Source organism: Triticum dicoccoides, chromosome 3B, assembly GCF_002162155.2.
Source record: "Triticum dicoccoides isolate Atlit2015 ecotype Zavitan chromosome 3B, WEW_v2.0, whole genome shotgun sequence".
NCBI classification, from domain to species: domain Eukaryota; kingdom Viridiplantae; phylum Streptophyta; class Magnoliopsida; order Poales; family Poaceae; genus Triticum; species Triticum dicoccoides.
This window is the reverse complement of record NC_041385.1, coordinates 8,351,782-8,370,068: the sequence shown is the minus strand read 5'-3', so window position 1 is coordinate 8,370,068 and position 18,287 is coordinate 8,351,782.

The following is an 18,287-nucleotide window of genomic DNA, read 5'->3' as shown; positions in this document are numbered from 1 at the left end:
TGTAATTCAATCAAGCAAAACCTAATGAACATGGTCAGAAAAATAATGTTCATAATATAAATGGTGAGTCAGAGTGGTTACACACCTCATCTTCCTAAGGACACTTGACATCTCCTCTCTCTTCTTCTTTGCTCTCTTGTGAGTACCAAGCTTTCTCTTGGCGACCTTGAGTGCACGCTTGTCCTTTCCAACCTTAAGAAGCTCAGTGATACGTTTCTCATAGGGAGCGAATCCAGCAACCTCCCTAATCAAGTTCCTGACAAATTGCACCCTCTTGGTACCTTTCTGCAAAATATGCCAAGATAACATTGTAAGAATAACTGCAAACTGGATAGACATGTTATAATAATTCAGCTGAGCATATAGGAGCATGTAAGTTAACTTTGTTTCAGCTTCACACAAGTTACAATTCGCTAAAAAAAGCCAGCTAGAATAGCCAAATAACAATTTGGTCCCAAACACAGCAAGGTCCTATTTTACTTTCAACATGACCTGACAACATGACCTGACAATAGTTCAGTTTACAACTGAGGACAAAGATTTTGTGCAGGACAAGGCTATTTGTTATCGATCAAATAAATGATTTAGAAACCATCAATAAGTAGGACTAGTGATTTATTATGAAGTTGCTTGGGTTTATTATGAAGTACTTTGATCATGTCTCTTTATTTGTACTGCTGCTAATATACTTTATATGATGATGAAGTGCTACTGAGTTGTGTGCAAATTTCGTTAAATCAGTGATGTGTATGTGTGCTGTCAGTTATGTGTATGTGCTTATTTTAATCCAGTGAAATATGGCACTGAACTGTAGCTAGCTAAACGGTAGTTTTGCTTAAATTGGTGAAATTTGGCACTGAAATGTAGCTAGCAATGCAAATATCTCAATGAATTCAGCTCTGTTTTCTGTGTGAAACTGTTGTTGTTAAATGAAGCCACATTCCAGTCCACATGCCAATGTATTTTCCATGTTGTGATGGAGGCCTTTTTTGCCTTGTCCACCCGAGAGGCCCTTGAGTTTGCTGGAATGTCGATTAACTTCCGTTTCAGCAAATTCGGGTACTCCATATGTCCTATTTTCAGCAAAGGTCATGCTGAAATTTTCCGTGAATTTTAGCATGACTTTGCTAAAAATAGGACATATGGGGTACTTGTGACTAATGCATGGGCCGGGGTATCTTAGTAGTTAATTAAGTAGGATCAAGTGCCCCGGCGTACTTGTGACTAATGCATGGCTTTTAGGGTGCCTCGGTGTCGATAAAAACCGAAATGATGAAAAGTTAGGCTTTTAGGGTGCCTTGGCGTCGAAAAACCCTCAATGATAAAAGCTTAGATTTTAGGATGCCTCGGTGTCGACAAACCCTAAATGATGAGACCATGATCTTGTTCCTTGACAATAACCAACTTTTTGACCAAACTTTGTTTCTATTTAGAGAGAAACATGGCCCACAACGATGAGGCCGGGGGTTCGGGCGGCAAGGCATTCTGGGAGCTGTCCCAGGAGATGGAGGAACAACCTCACTTGTATGAGGCCACCGCCTTCCCCACCGATCCTGAGACCACGGATGGTGCCGCCGAGGATGACCACACTAATGCCACCACTGATGGTGCCGCCGAGGATGCCACCACTGATGATGGCGGCGCACGCACAGATAGCAGCCAGCCGAAGAGGCAACGGAAGGACCGGCGCCCGATCGTGCTCCGCACCCTCAAGGAGGAAGTTACTGAAGTGGACTCCAACGGGAATCCAACGGCGCCCGAACGAATAGTCAAGGGGTACTCGCTTCAGCTCGGGTGCATTGTCCGGAGCACCGTCTCGATCAACACCGAGAACCTGAGGCATCCTGACCGGGGGAATTTGCGCCACCTCCTCTTCACGAAGCTGCACGAACGATACAAGTTCCCCGCTGAATTCGAAAACACAAGCCTCAAAGGGAATAAAGTGAACAATGCTGCCCTCACGAAGATGAGCAAGGCCCTGTCTACTTGGAAAAGCAATGTGAAGAGAATGATCGAGAAAGGTGAGAGTTATGAGAAGATCAAGGAGAAAAATCCTTCGATCACCGAAGATGACTACAACAACTTCAAGATCAATTGCTCGAGCATCGCAAGCTCCCAATCAAGTGAGTGGGGGAAACAAATGCGGGAGCTGAACATAGGGGAACACACACTCGGTCCCGGTGGTTACAGAGTGGCGGAGCCTATATGGGACAAGGAGGAGGCGGACCGTGCCGAGCAAGGCCTACCGCCCCTCTTCGATAAATACGGTGACAAGCAGACCAGGAACTTTGTCAGGGCCCGGTACAAGAAGGACCCGAAAACAAAGGAGCTTACCACGGATCCGAAGACCAGGCAGCTTGAGCTTGTTCTGGTAAGGAATACACCCCCGCGTAATTAGCTCCATATGGTTGCATTCTAATTAATGAAGCCGAATTTCTAAATGGTTCACATTCCTTCCGCAGGCGACTGAAAGCAGTAGCGCGGGGTCGACTCAGAGCAACCCTTGGGACACCACTCTAAATAGGGGGTTGAATATAATGAAGAACAAGGATAAGCTCAGTAAGCCGACGTCAGCTGGTCGTGTGGCCGGCAAAGGCTTGTCGACAAAATGGGGGTCATACTATACCGCTGGTGTGCGAAAGGAGAAAAAGACCAGCTCGGAAAGCCAGGCGCGAGAGGTTCAAGAACTCAAGGCACAGGTGGCGCGGATTCCGGAGATTGTCCAAGAGCAAGTGGAACAACGACTCGGAGCGACGATCACCGCCCTTGTGCCTACCTTGATCTCGGGGTTGAGTGCGTGGATTGCGGGCGGCCAACAGGGGCCGCCCCCGATTCCTAGCTTCACGGCCAGCAACTCGCATAATGCGATGGCGGGGCCATTGGTGCCTCCGGCGGAGGCGGCATTGGTGTCTCCGACGCCGGCACGGGAGCTTAATGCACCCGGGTGTACGCCGGCCGGCACCTCTTCAGCAAGCGGCCGCTCCGTCAACTGCACGCCCGCCGTTGGCGGTGCCTCGACATTATCCGAGCTCGACGCCATCATCACGGTAACTAATTAAGCCTCTCTCGGCCGAGGACTTCATCTCCTTGCCTTTGACTGGGCATCCCTGACGCCCTACATGTTTTCGCAGGGCGCCGCCGACGTTCCGTGCACTCTCCTCCACTTCGTGAACAACGAGTTGGTCGATGTCGCCAAGGGCAAAATCGTTCAACCGGGCAACCCCTTGTTCCACGGTACCCAGATGCCACCCAACTTGTTTAGGGTTCAACTGGTTCGGGTGCTGCCAGGCTGCGACGACTTGTTACCTCCGATTCGACCCGTCGGGGCCGACGATGATGACGTGATGACCCTCAGCGCCTGCCTGAGCTGGCCCCTGCTTTGGCCGAAGAGCCAGATTCGTTTGGGGGCGGGGGACACCACCCCAAAGACAACACCGCCAGTCGTGCCGGCTCCAAGTCGGCCCCATGGCAAGACCGCCGTAACGGTGCCGGACATCCCTATGCCACTGGATCCAAACATGCATATGGCACAGGATCAGAACGACGACGACGACGACGATGATACATTTGGCAACGTCGATCAGTACTTTGCCGAGCATGGGTACGATGGCGACTTCATGGTGCCTCCTTCTCAAGAACCAAACCCAACAAAAGACGTGTGCGATCTAGCTCGTACCGCGGAGAAGCCAAGTTGCAACAGGCGCCGTCTGGCGTTCAGCTCTCAGGAGACGCCTCCAGCTGCCGACTTCACCGAGCCTTAGATAGGCGAGGTGCGAAATATTATCAGCCCCAACACACTCAAGAAGGCGGTCTGTGAGCAGAACTCGGTCCCATTACAGGAGAAGAAGAAGGCACGCAAAAGAAAGACTAAGAAGGGTGCGAGCCAGCCGGCACCGAGTACGATCCGTGCTCAGGACGGGCCACCTTCACCGCAGGATATCTCGAGGAGGGTGCATGTGGCGGGTAGGGCGATGCTACCACCAAATATGCTCAATGCTGCAACCGGTGCTATGCGGAGTCTGCACGACAGTGTTCTTTCTTTGGAGAAGCGGCGTCTCAGAGAGAAGGATGTGGCATACCCGGTTTTCGTGGCCAAGGTGCCAGAGGGCAAGGGCTTTGTGGATGGCGACATCGGGGGTACGATCGTCCTGCGGTTTGATGACATCTTTGCTATGTTTGACCTTCATCCGCTGCACTACACCTTCGTTCGGCTATTTTCGCTGAGTATGGAGATGCAGATCATTCGCGACAAGACCCCGGACATCGTGATAGTCGACCCCTTCTACATGCGTGCCAAGATCTTGGGCAGCGCTGGGGACCGGCAAGTCGCGAGTTCTTACCTCGAAGGCGTCATTCTGGCAAACCAAGATAAGGATAACTTCCTCGTGCCTTACTTTCCCGAGTAAGTCCTCCCCTCAACCGGCCCGTAACATATGAATTCTTACTTTTCGATCGTTTTTCTTTTAACATTCCATGTTTTCTGCAGTGACACACGTTGCACGCTCATCCTCCTAAGCCCCAAATATTCCATGGCCACGTATTTTGACCCGGACCGTCAGTCGAACGTAGACTACACAAATGTCAAGAAGGTTCTTGATGATGTTCTCCCCGGCTACGCCCAATCTGGAGGCACCTTCACCAGGCCTATTCGTAAGTACGGCAAGCACGTGTTCTCCCACAATACGACGTTCTGCTGCGTCAAGCAGCCGCCTGGCGGTCAGAAGGGTGCCTACTACGCCATCCATCACATGCGGGCGATCGTACGGGACCATCATCAACTTCTGCTACCGAGTAAACTCCAAGATTGGGCCGCGAGCGTGTCGGCAATCCAGGACGCGGACCTCCGACAAGAATTCTTTCGCATCCAGTCGGAGTTTGCGGAAATCATCCATCAAGATGTCCTTCGTACCTCGGGGCAGTTCTACCTCAGAAATCAACCGTCCAACAGTGACGTCGACACAATGCTACAAATGCAGGATGACAACGCCCGTTCTTTCATGACTCCCACGATAGACGGCGGCTTCATCCACGCTCCGGTCCCTTGAGTCGAGTTGTCTAGTTCTGAAACATCGATTGGCTCATGTTGTAATTAAACTTTAATGAACTTGTAGTATGTCTCTTTGGTTTTGAGAGTCGTTCAACTTAGATGTAATCGATGCTATTAATGTCTTGCTTTTCTCTTCCGATCGTTCTGTTGCATAATTATATATTGCTTATGTATTGTCTGTGAATTGGTACTAACGTTTCGTTTGGCTAGTGCATAGTGATGCCGACGTATGTCGTGTACAAGGGTAAGGTTCCCGGAGTCTACGATGACTGGGAGGAGTGTCGGAGACAGGTTCACCGATTCAGCGGTAACAGTTACAAAGGGTACACCACTAGGGCCGAGGCCGAATCTAGATACGCCCGCTATCTAGCGGGAGAGGGGAGGGAGCGTTGGAGGAACCGGATGAAGATGAGTTTCATCGTGATGATGCTCATCGTGATGACCGCAGCTCTCTTCTATGTGATGGTAGTTTAGATGATCGATATCGACTTGTAATGCGAAGACAAACTCGCTACTCGCGGTCTCGAGACTTGTAATATAATGTTCTATCTTTGTTCGGTCTTTTTAATTCGGAGACTAATATGATGAATTGTATTCGGAGACTAATATGATGAATTGTATTCAAAGACTAATCTTCTATTGTATTTGATGAATCTATTGTTGATGTGTGCTGTCTATATTTTGTCAAATTATACATTTTGTAACCTGTGCAAAAAACAGAAAATAAAAAAATAAAAAAAAACCTAATATTCATACTAATGGCGCATCACACGACAGTGCGCCATTAGTATGACAGTGCATACTAATGGCGCATCACCGGGTAGTGCGCCATTAGTATGCTGCGGTTACTAATGGCGCATCCAGAGGTGGTGCGCCATTAGTATGCCAAAGCACCTGGGTATACATGCCAACTGGGAGGCATACTAATGGCGCACCCTCGCATATACTAATGGCGCACCAGGTGGTGCGCCATTAGTATACCAGATACTAATGGCGCACCAGCTGGTGCGCCATTAGTAAAAATTACTAATGGCGTGCTATCAGTGGCGCACCAGTGATGCGCCATTAATGGCCATATTAGGTGCGCCATTAGTAGTGGTATTTCTAGTAGTGTCCAGTCAAAGCTAGGCTCTGACAACCCAAATCAAACTCAAATATGTACCTTCCATGATCGCACATCCAGTAAAGTGAGTTACCAATAAGTGACCCATGAATATAAGCGCCTTGAAGCGGATATGGAGTCCGCTTTGAGATGAGATCGCTCCATATGCCAGTCTCCGAGGAGTAAACACATGCAAAGGCGGGCTGTGGACCAGTAGGGTAGGTGCTCGTCGACAGCAAGACCACCTTGAATGGGCTTGAGTGGCATCTTCCATGCACGTGGCCATGGTCAGCAGCAGCACGGAGCACCGCACCATCAAGGTAGCAGCCCCCCTTGAACTTCGACGGAACGGTCAGGCAGAGCTTCTTGCCGGTAATGGGAGCAATTACAATAAGCTCTGCCCGTTGCCAGGGCATCACTAGTAGAAAAAGGGTCAAAAGTGAAGCACATTAGTGCCGGTTTGTATTTGAGCCGGCACAAATGTATACATTAGTGCCGGTTCCAACGGCTAGCCGGGCCGCTCTCATTAGTACCGGTCCGTGGCTAACCTTTAGCACCGGTTCGTGCCACGAACCGGTACTAATGAGAGTGGTGGCAGGATGTTGTCAGTCTGGGCCCCCTCCAGCACCTTTAGTACCGGTTCTTGGCACGAACCGGTACTAAAGGTCATCCTACATAAACCCTTCGTCCACCCGAGCTCGCTCTGTTCTTCCCCTTTCCCCTCTCCTCTCTGTTCTTCCCCTCTTCCTCTCGAGCTCATCACACATTTTGCCCAAAATTTGTCAAGATTTGAAGGCCCCCATCCATTCAAATGATCACAAAGGTTAGCAACTTTGTCCTTTCATCTCTCATTGCTAGATTATCTCTTGCAATGCTTTATATAGTTATTAATTTGTGAGTTTAGTAATTTGGGAGGAAATATATATATGTGCTAGTATTTGATTTATATGCAATTTGAGGTCAAAAATAACACTTAGTTTGCATATGTAGGTGTGGTTTACTTAGTGCCTTCTAAATCTCCGTCGTAACCACCGGCGATCGCCCGCACCGTCCCGTCGCCGGCACCACCTTGTGGTGAGCCTCTTGTTCATGAAATTTTATATAAAAAATTGATGTTTGTGTGATTTGGATATATAGTTACTCGTATAATAATTATCTTACCCGTACGTTGTTTGTTATACATAGTGTCATGGTTTTGATATCCGTCCCCGTCGGCCCTCGTCCTTGTTATGATTCGGATGTGGTATATTCTCTTTTAAAACTATTTGTTGCATTTCGTGTTTATGACAAATTATGCCCATCAAGTTGACATAGATATTTTTATCTAGGAGGTATGTGAACCGGAAATTCCAACCGACCCTATTTTCGAGAGGTTAAATTTAGTTGAAAGAGAAAACGAGTACTTGAAAGAAAAATTGAAAAGAATTGAGGGGGAGAAGATGGAATTGGAGTTGCATGTTGCCGATGTCGTCGATGATCACCAGATCAAGATGGAGAAAATGCGCTTGAAGATTAGAAAGATTAGAAAATATGCCATCGATAGTGAGGCTTGGTATCATTATGTTGTTGGATCAATTGTTACCTTAGTTGCGATCTTGATCGCATTTGTTGTTGCATTTAAATGCTTTAGCTAGAGAGTTATTTGTTTGTTGCATTTAAGTGTTGTATGAACTTTATGTATGAACTTGTATTAATTTGGTCTATTCGGTGTTGTGTAATGAAGATGAGCCGGCAATGGATGTACGATGACCGATGCTCTCCCCAGTTCGTTGAGGGCGTGCATACTTTTCTGCTTGCGGCTGAGGCAAACAAGCGGGCGGATGGTTTTATGCCTTGTCCATGTGCTGGCTATAAGAATGGTCGCAATTACTCTACGTCAAGAACCATTCACGTCCACCTGTTTGAGTCCGGTTTCATGCCCCACTATAATGTTTGGACCAAGCACGGAGAAAGAGGGGTTATGATGGAAGACAATGAAGAAGAAGAGGACGACGACAGCTATCCTGGCCATGGGTTCCCTGAATACGATGATACAACAATGGGGGAAGAAGCTGAGCTGGTAATGCGGGAAGAATCTGAAGAAGAGGCATCAGATGAGCCCGTTGATGATCTAGGTCGGGCCATTGCCGATGCAAAGAGAAACTGCGCAAGTGATTTGGAGAAGAAGAAGTTGCAGCACATGTTAGAGGATCACAAAAAATTGTTGTACCTGAATTGCATAGGTGACAAGAAAAAGCTGGGCACCACACTGGAATTGCTGCAATGGAAGGCAGAGAATGGTGTATCTGACAAGGGATTTGGAAAGTTGCTGGACAAGGAATTGCCCGAGAGTACGTACGAAGCAAAGAAGGTTGTCTGCCCTCTAGGGTTAGAGGTGCAGAAGATACATGCATGCCCTAATGAGTGCATCCTCTACCGTGGTGAGTACGAGGATTTGAACGCTTGCCCGGTATGTGGTGCATTGCGCTATAAGATCAGCCACGATGAGCATGGTGATGTCGAGGGCGAGTGCCCCAGGAAGAAGATTCCTGCCAAGGTGATGTGGTATTCTCCTATAATACCACGATTGAAACGTTTGTTCCACAACAAAGAGCATGCCAAGGCGATGCGATGGCACAGAGAAGACCGTAAGAAAGACGGAAAGTTGAGAGTACCCGCTAACGGGTCGCAGTGGAGAAAAATCGAAAGAAAGTACGGGAAGGAGTTTGCAGATGACGCAAGGAGCGTATGGTTTGGTCTAAGTGCAGATGGCATTAATCCTTTTGGGGAGCAGAGCAGCAACCATAGTACCTGGCCTATGACTCTATGTTTGTATAACCTTCCTCCTTGGTTGTGCATGAAGCGGAAGTTCATTATGATGCCAGTGCTCATCCAAGGCCCTAAGCAACCCGGCAACGACATTGATGTGTACCTAAGGCCATTAGTTGAAGAACTCTTACAACTGTGGAATGGAACAGGTGTACGTGCGTGGGATGAGCACATGGGGGAAGAATTTGACCTAAAGGCGTTGCTGTTCGTGACCATCAATATTGGCCTGCTCTCAGTAACCTATCAGGACAGACAAACAAGGGATATCGCGGATGCACGCACTGTTTGGATGATACTGACAGTATATATTTGAATAGTTGTAAGAAGAATGTGTACCTGGGACATCATCGATTTCTTCCGAGCAGGCATCCCGTAAGAAAGAAAGGCAAGCATTTCAAAGATGAGGCGGATCACCGGACGAAGCCTCGCCACCGTACTGGTGCTGATGTACATGATATGGTCAAGGATTTGAAGGTGATATTTGGAAAGGGTCCTGGTGGACAACCTGTTCCAAAGGACGCTCACGGACGCGCACCCATGTGGAAGAAGAAATCTATATTTTGGAACCTGCCATATTGGAAAGACCTAGAGGTCCGCTCCGCAATCGACGTGATGCACGTGACGAAGAATCTTTGCATGACCCTGCTTGGCTTCTTGGGCGTGTATGGGAAGACAAAAGATACACCTGAGGCATGGGAGGACCAGTAACGTATGCACAGAGAAGACGGCATACATCAGGGTCATGCAAGCTACGCTCTTACCAAATAAGAGAAGGAAATCTTCTTTGAATGCCTGCTCAGTATTAAGGTACCGTCTGGCTTCTCGTCGAATATAAAGGGAATAATAAACATGGCAGAGAAAAAGTTCCAGAACCTAAAATCTCATGAGTGCCACATGATTATGACGCAACTGCTTCCGGTTGCATTGAGGGGGCTTCTACCGGAAAACGTTCGATTAGCCATTGTGAAGCTATGTGCATTTCTCAATGCAATCTCTCAGAAGGTAATCGATCCAGAAATCATACCAAGGTTACAGAATGATTTGGTGCAATGTCTTGTCAGTTTCGAGTTGGTGTTCCCACCATCCTTCTTCAACATCATGACGCACGTCCTAGTTCACCTATGCGAAGAGATTAACGTTTTGGGTCATGTATTTCTACACAATATGTTCCCCTTTGAGAGGTTCATGGGAGTCTTAAAGAAATATGTTCATAACCGTGCTAGGCCAGAAGGAAGCATCTCCAAGGGCCATCAAAATGAGGAGGTCATTGAGTTTTGTATTGACTTTATTCCTGACCTTAAGCCGATTGGTGTTCCTGAATCGCGGCATAAGGGCAGACTGGATGGAAAAGGCACGCTAGGAGGGGAACAAATAATATGTATGGACGAACATTCTCTCACTGAAGCACACTACACAGTTCTACAGAATTCCGCCTTGGTGGCTCTGTATATGGATGAACACAAGAATTTGCTACACTCCAAACACCCGGAGCGGTCTGATGACTGGATTACACGTGAACAAACCAGGAGTTTCGCCAGCTGGTTGCAGACACATACCATGCATGACACCTTTATTGAAGATGACCTGTACTTGCTGTCCCAGTTACCATCTTCGAATATAATGACTTTCAAAGGGTACGAGATAAATGGTAATACATTTTACACGATCGCCCAAGATAAGAAGAGCACCAACCAAAACAGTGGTGTCCGCTTTGATGCAGAAACCAAGACGGGAAAGGAAACATATTATGGTTATATACAGGACATATGAGAACTTGACTATCGACGTGGTATAAAGGTCCCTTTGTTTCGGTGCAAATGGGTCAACATGACACGAGGCGGGGTAACGGAAGACCCGCAGTACAGAATGACAACAGTGGATCTCAACAATCTTGCGTATGCAGACGAACCATTCGTCCTAGCCAATGATGTGGCACAGGTTTTCTATGTGAAGGACATGTCTACCAAGCCAAGAAAAAGAAAAGATAAGAAAGCGAATGCATCGTACGATGAGCCAAAGCGGCACATAGTTCTTTCTGGGAAGAGAAACATTGTGGGAGTGGATGACAAGACAGACAAGTCAAAAGATTATGAAAAGTTTGATGAAATTGCTCCATTCACAGTGAATATTGACCCGAGCATCCCGTTAAATGATGAAGATTTTCCATGGTTACGGCGCAAAGGGACACACGCGAAGAAAAAGTTTCACACTCAAAGATCTGGGATGTGATCGGCTTCACTATCATCACTTTCTTCTGTGTTTCACACCCAGAGGGGAATCTCTGTAATAGTTAGGGTAGTTATGTGTTTTGGCATTTGAAACGCGAAGAAATTTTATGTGCAAACAAATTCTTTCATGCCTTTACTGATTTTTAAAGTTAAGTTATTCACAAACTAGTGATTCACACTAATTTCAAATAATTCAAAATTTAAACTATTCAAATTTGAAAACTACGGGCACTAACAGAAAGTTTGTAATTTTTTGTACCTGAAGAGGCTATGTCAGCCTCCGGTCAGGCTATGGCCCCACCATCACCATTTAGTGCCGGTTCGTACCACGAACCGGTACTAATGAGGTTGTGTCAGGTAAGGCTGGGGCCCCACGAGCACCTTTAGTACCGGTTCATGGATGAACCAGACGTAAGCTGTTTTTTAGTCCCACCTCGCGAAGTGAGAGGGACTAGGAGCGGTTTATAAGCCCTGAGTGCAGAGACGATGAAGAAGAGGCTCAATGCTCACGTTGCTTAGCTTCAAGCCTTCAGGAATATGGTAGACTGCACGGAGCTATGCGCAGTGCAGTTTACACTATTCCGAAAGGCTTGAAGAAAATTAACGAGCATTGCACCTCTTTTTTATTTTTAATAACTTATTACAACTCCGGACTTCTTCTGTTATGGCAAAAACTAATTGCACGTATATTTCTTTTTTTTAAGTTATAACTCCAGACTTTGACCATCAAGTTTTGCAGAAAAGAAAAAATAGCAGAAAAGAAAGAAAAACTATAGCTGAAAAGAAAAAACTATATAAAAAAACAACTCAAAAAAAATAGAAGAAAATAAATATAGCAGAAAAGGAAAAACTACTCAGAAATAAATAGAAGAAAAAATAAAGCAGAAAAGAAAAAAATTATATTTGCTATTTTTCAATCGTTTACAAATGACCGTGAAATTGAAAATCACTACAAAATGAACTCTGAAAATGTTGAATTTTGGCAAACTAGATGAAAAACTACTCACAAATAAATAGAAGAAAATTAATATAACAGAAAAGAAAAAACTATACAAAAAACTACGCAAAAATAAATAGAAGAAAATAAAGCAGAAAAGAAAAAACTATAAAAAATTGGGGCGCTGCCCTGTGGGCCTGATAGGCCACAGGTGTGTAATTACAGGCCTTAGAGGCCCAGCAGACTCACAGGGCAGCGCACAGAGTTTAGGCCCACAAGCCTGCTATATAGAGGAGTTCGAAGTGGTAGCCGCGGCTGGGTTTATAAACCAGTGCGGCTGCCCTTCGCCCGACGAGGTGGGACTAAACTTTTGGGTGGCAGCGCGAGGCCTTTAGTACCGGGTCGTGGCACAAACCGGTACTAAAGGGGGGGCCTTTAGTACAGGTTTGTGCCACCACCCGGTACTAAAGGGGGTCGCTTCCCGCCGCTTGGCCTGGCCAAAACAGGCCTTTAGTACCGGTTGGTGGCTCCAACCGGTACTAAAGGTGCCTTCTATATATACTCGACTTATGAAATTTTCATTCTTCCTTTGTTTCCGTCGTCTCCGTCGCCGTCCCCGCCCTCGTCCCCGTCGCCTCCCTCGTCTCCGTCGCCGCCCCCGTCCCCATCGCCGCCGTCGTCTCCGTCGCCGCCCCGGGCCCGCCCCCGTCCCTGTCGCCGCCCCCGTCCCCGTCGCCGCCCTCGTCTTCGTCTCCGTCGCCGCCCCCGTCCCCGTCGCCGCTGTCGTCGCCGTCGCCTCGCCGTCGTCGTCACCCCGCTGTGAGCTCTCCCCCTCTAACCCCTCTCCCTCGCCCCGGTGGCCACCATGGGCGCCGCCCCTCCCCGAGCACACACACACACACACACAAGCTTGATGAACACACACACACACATATATGTATGAATTAATGCATGTATATATTAGTATATACATATTTTGTATGTTTAATTAGTTTAGATTATTTAGATTATTATTTTTTCACTATTATATATGTATGAATGCATGTTAGATGGATATAATTAGTGTTTAATTAGTATGGAAATTTTTTATATAATGTTGTTTTTCAGTTTTTTAATGGATGTATAGAAGTTGTGTTTTCTGTTTTTAGTGTTAGATGCTTAATTAGTATGAAACAGTATATAGATTTTTGAAATAGTAGAAATGTTAGAAATTTTAGTTATCAAAATACAATCATTAAAAAAATGTTACTTTTTGCGGGCATATAGCTAGTATTTGTTCTCGACGATGCCCGGCCCGCATCCTCGCCGTCGACCCGTCCGCGACGACGTCCAGCCGACCCATGTCCGGGACTGGGCTCCGCCGGGCTGGCACTGGGAGGTGCTGCCTGGAGGGGCGTGCCGCTTGATGAGGAACCCGGCCCCGGGTCCCGTCGTCGACCCTGATCTCATTTGGTGGCGTTCGCATGAGCCAGTTTCGGTGCAGAGGGACCCGGCCCCGCCGGAGGTGGTACGTCGCCGTGTAAGGGAGGAGGACGAGCACGTCCATCGCTACATGGTTGCGTTAGAGGGCAGCAGGTTTTCCAATACCTGGCAGTATCTTCGGGGATCTCACTTCAGCTATGATCCTATGAGGGTTCCTTCTCTTTGGGTGTCCACCGCCCGCGCCGCAGGAACCGTGAGTGTCCTAGATTCTTCTGTAGTATTCGATCTTTAATTAGCTACCTAGCCAGTGATGTACTATTCAATATTATATATTATTCGAGACGATGTATTCAAGATTATATCTATTATTCTAGACGATGTATTCGAGATTATATCTATTATTCGAGACGATGTAATTTGAATACTAAATTGTTTTATATTTCTTTTGGATTAGTTAAATAAAAGCTATGGCAGACAATACCGACAGAGAGGGAGAACAGACCATGTTCGATATGATACGCAGGCCAGATGATGATCAGAATGAACAAGATTATGACGGCTCCGAATTTCTAAACAACACCGGAGAGGGTGATATGATATTCGATCGCGACGACCGAATTGATGAAGTCATGAACTATGGTTATGACGATGACGAAGAACATGTTGATCCTGAAACAACAAAGACCGGCGAGGTATATATATTAAGCAGGTATCTGGTGATCCTCACATGTTTTAAATGACTTGAAGATATATTAACGAATCGATCTTTGTTCTTTCAGCCATCCGGATCGAGCAAATCTTCAGGCAAAAGGACGAAACGAGGCCCGAACAAAAAGTTCAAGGAGGGCGTAAAGTACAATATCAAGGCAGTCAAACCTAATGGCGAACCATTAGCGCCTAAGAAGATTGTGGACAAGTTCGTTCGTCAGTGCGGAGTTCTTGTGAAGGACCAACTCCCGATCTCCCTTCAAGAATGGAGAGAACCAGCAAAAGACAAAAAGACAAAAAGACAAAGAGGACGCTGCTCCACGTCCAGATGTTACTTTTGTCGACAAGAATCAAAAAGATCTGCTTTGGGATACTCTCATGGAACATTTCACCCTACCAGATCATTTCACGGAAGCAGATGTGTAGAAAGTCAAGGACGCTGCTCTTAAGAAGATGGCGGTTGCATTCAAGAACCACAAAAATCGTGAATGGGACAAGTACGTCAAGGGAGGAAGGAAGACTCCAGTATTCGAGGGAACACTAGAGAACCAACGTGCTCATTGGGACGATTTCGTGTAATTCAAGGATTCGGAATTAGCTAAGGAACGGTCGAGAATAAACAAGAAGAATGCCGAAAAAAGGATAAGTTCCATAAGCTGGGGCCAGGTGGCTATGCGGTGGCAATGCCTAAGTGGGATAAGTCTGAGAAAGAGATGGAGGATGCAAGTGTCACTCTGGTTACTAAGAGCTGGCCCCCCGGGTGCAGGACTTGGTTCTATGTGCATGGGGGGGAGTTCGACCCGAAGACAGGCAATGTTTCGACGAAGGCAAGTCTGAAGGGAGCCGACGATGCGATACTTGTTGCAATAGAAGAGGCACGATCGGGGGTGTTCCAGCCCAACAGAGAGAACGACGAGCTTACACGTGCCCTGGGAAATCCTGAACACCCGAGAAGAACACGAGGCAAGTGCGCTATTCTGTGGTATGAGGGGTTTTCAGACTGGAACAACGACTACAGAACCCGTGCGAGAAAGAAGATTGCGGAGGAGAAGAAGAGGAAGATGGAGGAGGAGCAGAGGAAGCGGGACTATGAACGCATTCAAGGCCTAGAAGCAAGTCAAGCAGAATTGGCAGTCAAATTCCAGCGACAGCAGGAGCAGATCGACTCACTTACCCAGCAAAGGGGGTCTCGGCAGCTGCAGCAGCTAGCGGATGATCCAGCATTGGATAGAACCGGCCCATCCATGCCGAGAAGCAGCGTGGGTTCGGCCGCCCCGGACGACGCAATGTTGGGTAGATACCCCGTGGATAACATCACGGAGAACACTAACTGCGAGCTACACGTCAAAATGAAGAACATATCCATGAAGGTGGCAGACGCCATTGCTTTTACAAATCCCCCCGAGGCAACCTTCCGTTGCAACCCGACTCCAGCGGGCTATGCTCGTGTCTTGGTTGATGAGGTGGTGGACTCACCATATTCGGAGCTACAGCTTGACATTCCTGGAGTGACGACGAGCGCTTTCTCGGAGAAGCCAAACATCGTATCATCCTATGGAAAAAGGATTGCATCATCTTTCGAAGGCCACCGACACCGCGTCAGCCAACTCCTCGTCGAAGTCCGCCACCGAGTCAGCAGTCTCCCGCTCCTGCAAGTCCACCAAGTCCGGCAAAGTGTCAGGCCACTCCTCCTCCAAGTCCGGCAAAGTGTCAGGCCACTCCTCCTCCTCCAAGTCCGCCACAGCGTCAGACGTCCACTCCTCCTCCAAGTCCGGCACAACCTTAGGACACTCCTCCTCCAAGTCCGGCACAGCTTCAGGCGGCCACTCCTCCTCGTCCAACTCAGCCCCGTCAGCCGTCTCCGCCGCCTCAGCAATCGCAGAAGAGACACCCCGCAGCTCTGGTGCGTAGCGGTACGAGTCGAGGTAGTATAGGAAGTATAGGCGGAGGCAAGCGATATAAATATGGTCCAAGCCTCACGCCTCTTCCGCAGAGGGCTTATGACAGGTCCGAGGAGGAAATCGCAGCCATATCGAAGGCCGAGGTGGAAGCCCATTTTGCACCGAAACGGCCACCGCCGCCAAGGGAGAAAGTGCCTGAGGAAACGATTGACCACTTCATTCGTATGGCTCAACCACCAGCTCCCAAGCCTGTTGACACAGACTATGAGCGCCACATTAGGAAGTTAAATCGAGAACGTCTACGTAAGGAGGCGAGCTCGGGATCAAGCAAACAAGAAGCAGCTGTCAAAAAATGCGGGAAAACCATTCCCCAGCTGGGAGAACAGGCGGCGCAATTGATCCCCTCGCTTGTTGTGCCAACAACACGTGATAGTACGCGTGCCCAATATTATTGTGGGCAAACAGTTTACGTTCCCGAGGTGGGCAATGTGGTAATAAAGGAGCATATAATGCAGGCTGAAGTTCTCAACATCACTATTGGACAACTCCTCGAGATCGAGCCCATGCCTGTGCTTAGAGAGGATGAAATAAAACGGAAATATGTCCGGGGCCAACCTTTGGTCGAGCCAGACAAGGTCAAGAACCTCCCAACGAGAATGTATGAATTGCATCAATGGTACATGAACATTACCAAGATTTCAGATCGATTGTCCCTCATGGTGAATGTCAAGGAGGAGCATTACTTCCATGAGAAAGCTCTGTCTGTTGAGTATTCTGAAGTGTTTCAGTTATACAATCAAGACGCACTCGACAAATCTATCGTCAGTTGCTATTGTCTGTAAGTGATTTCTTTCTGTAATTTAAGTCTCAAGCTAGCTGTAGTGATCCTTTTGATCAATCATTACCTGTAATTATCCTCACTATATTCTTTTCTGTGGTATTATGCAGGATGAAGATGTATGAAATGAGAAAAGGTGGACGCTTTGGCATTGGGTTCATTGACCCAAACACCGTTAATGAATACACATGGCAGATAAATGCACATCATCAAAAGGACGTAGAGGACAACATGCTAAAGTTCTTGAAGCGCCTCAAATACAATGAAGATATACTACTTCCTTACAACTTCCAGTGAGTCACACTGTCTTGTACTACAAATTCTCTGTTTTTGCCTACTAGCTAGCTACATCTTTTTGCTTACATATGCCTGCTTAATTAAGACATGCAAACGTGTGTGCATGCAGATTTCACTGGGTCTTGTGTATCATTAAAGTTGACGACGGAACAGTTGAAATACTGGACTCACTACTCAAAGCAAAAACTGACTATAACATCTTGTTTGGGATAGTCAACAGGTAATTTCAATCATTATTAACTATATATCTCGGCCTATTTAGTTCGTAATTTCATGATATGAACTATTTAATAACCCCTTTATTCATTTTCTTTGTCGGCGGGTAGGGCATGGGCAAGGTTCATCAAGGTCACGGAAGGCGAATGGAAACAAAAGCTTAAATGGTTTCGATCCAAGGTAAGTAATTAAGTAGTACTAGCTAGCTAGCTAGCTGCCATCTCTTTAATTATCATGCTTGATTAATTATTATCTGATCAAATTCCATTCTCGTAAAGGCCCTGAAGCAGGCGCAGGGGACTGATTTGTGTGCATTCTGCGTTTGCGAGAACATTCGCATGATGGCGTCTGAAAGGAGCAGATCTCAAAGATAGGAATGGGTACGCTTGTCAGAACACTATTCACAATTTTTACACCATTATTGATATCTAGTCACACAACTAATACACATGTATATTGATCTCCTTCTTAACAGTTCAAAGAGGTGCGGGAGAAGCTCCTAGAAACGGAGCGCGTAGAGCACTTCAAGAGGAAATAGCGGGTTTTTTGCTCGACCAGGTCATAAATCCGAAAGGAGAATACTATTACCCGCTACCGCCCCCATGAAAACCACTTCCAATTGTCATCGTGCTCCGAAGGCACCAACTAGGCTAATGCCACTGGCTCCGAAGGCAACATGCATATGTAGAAGAAATTGTATATAGCTATACATGTGTGTATGTGTGAATTAATTAATATGGTGGTTTGTGAGACATTGCTGATATATATATATATATATGCATG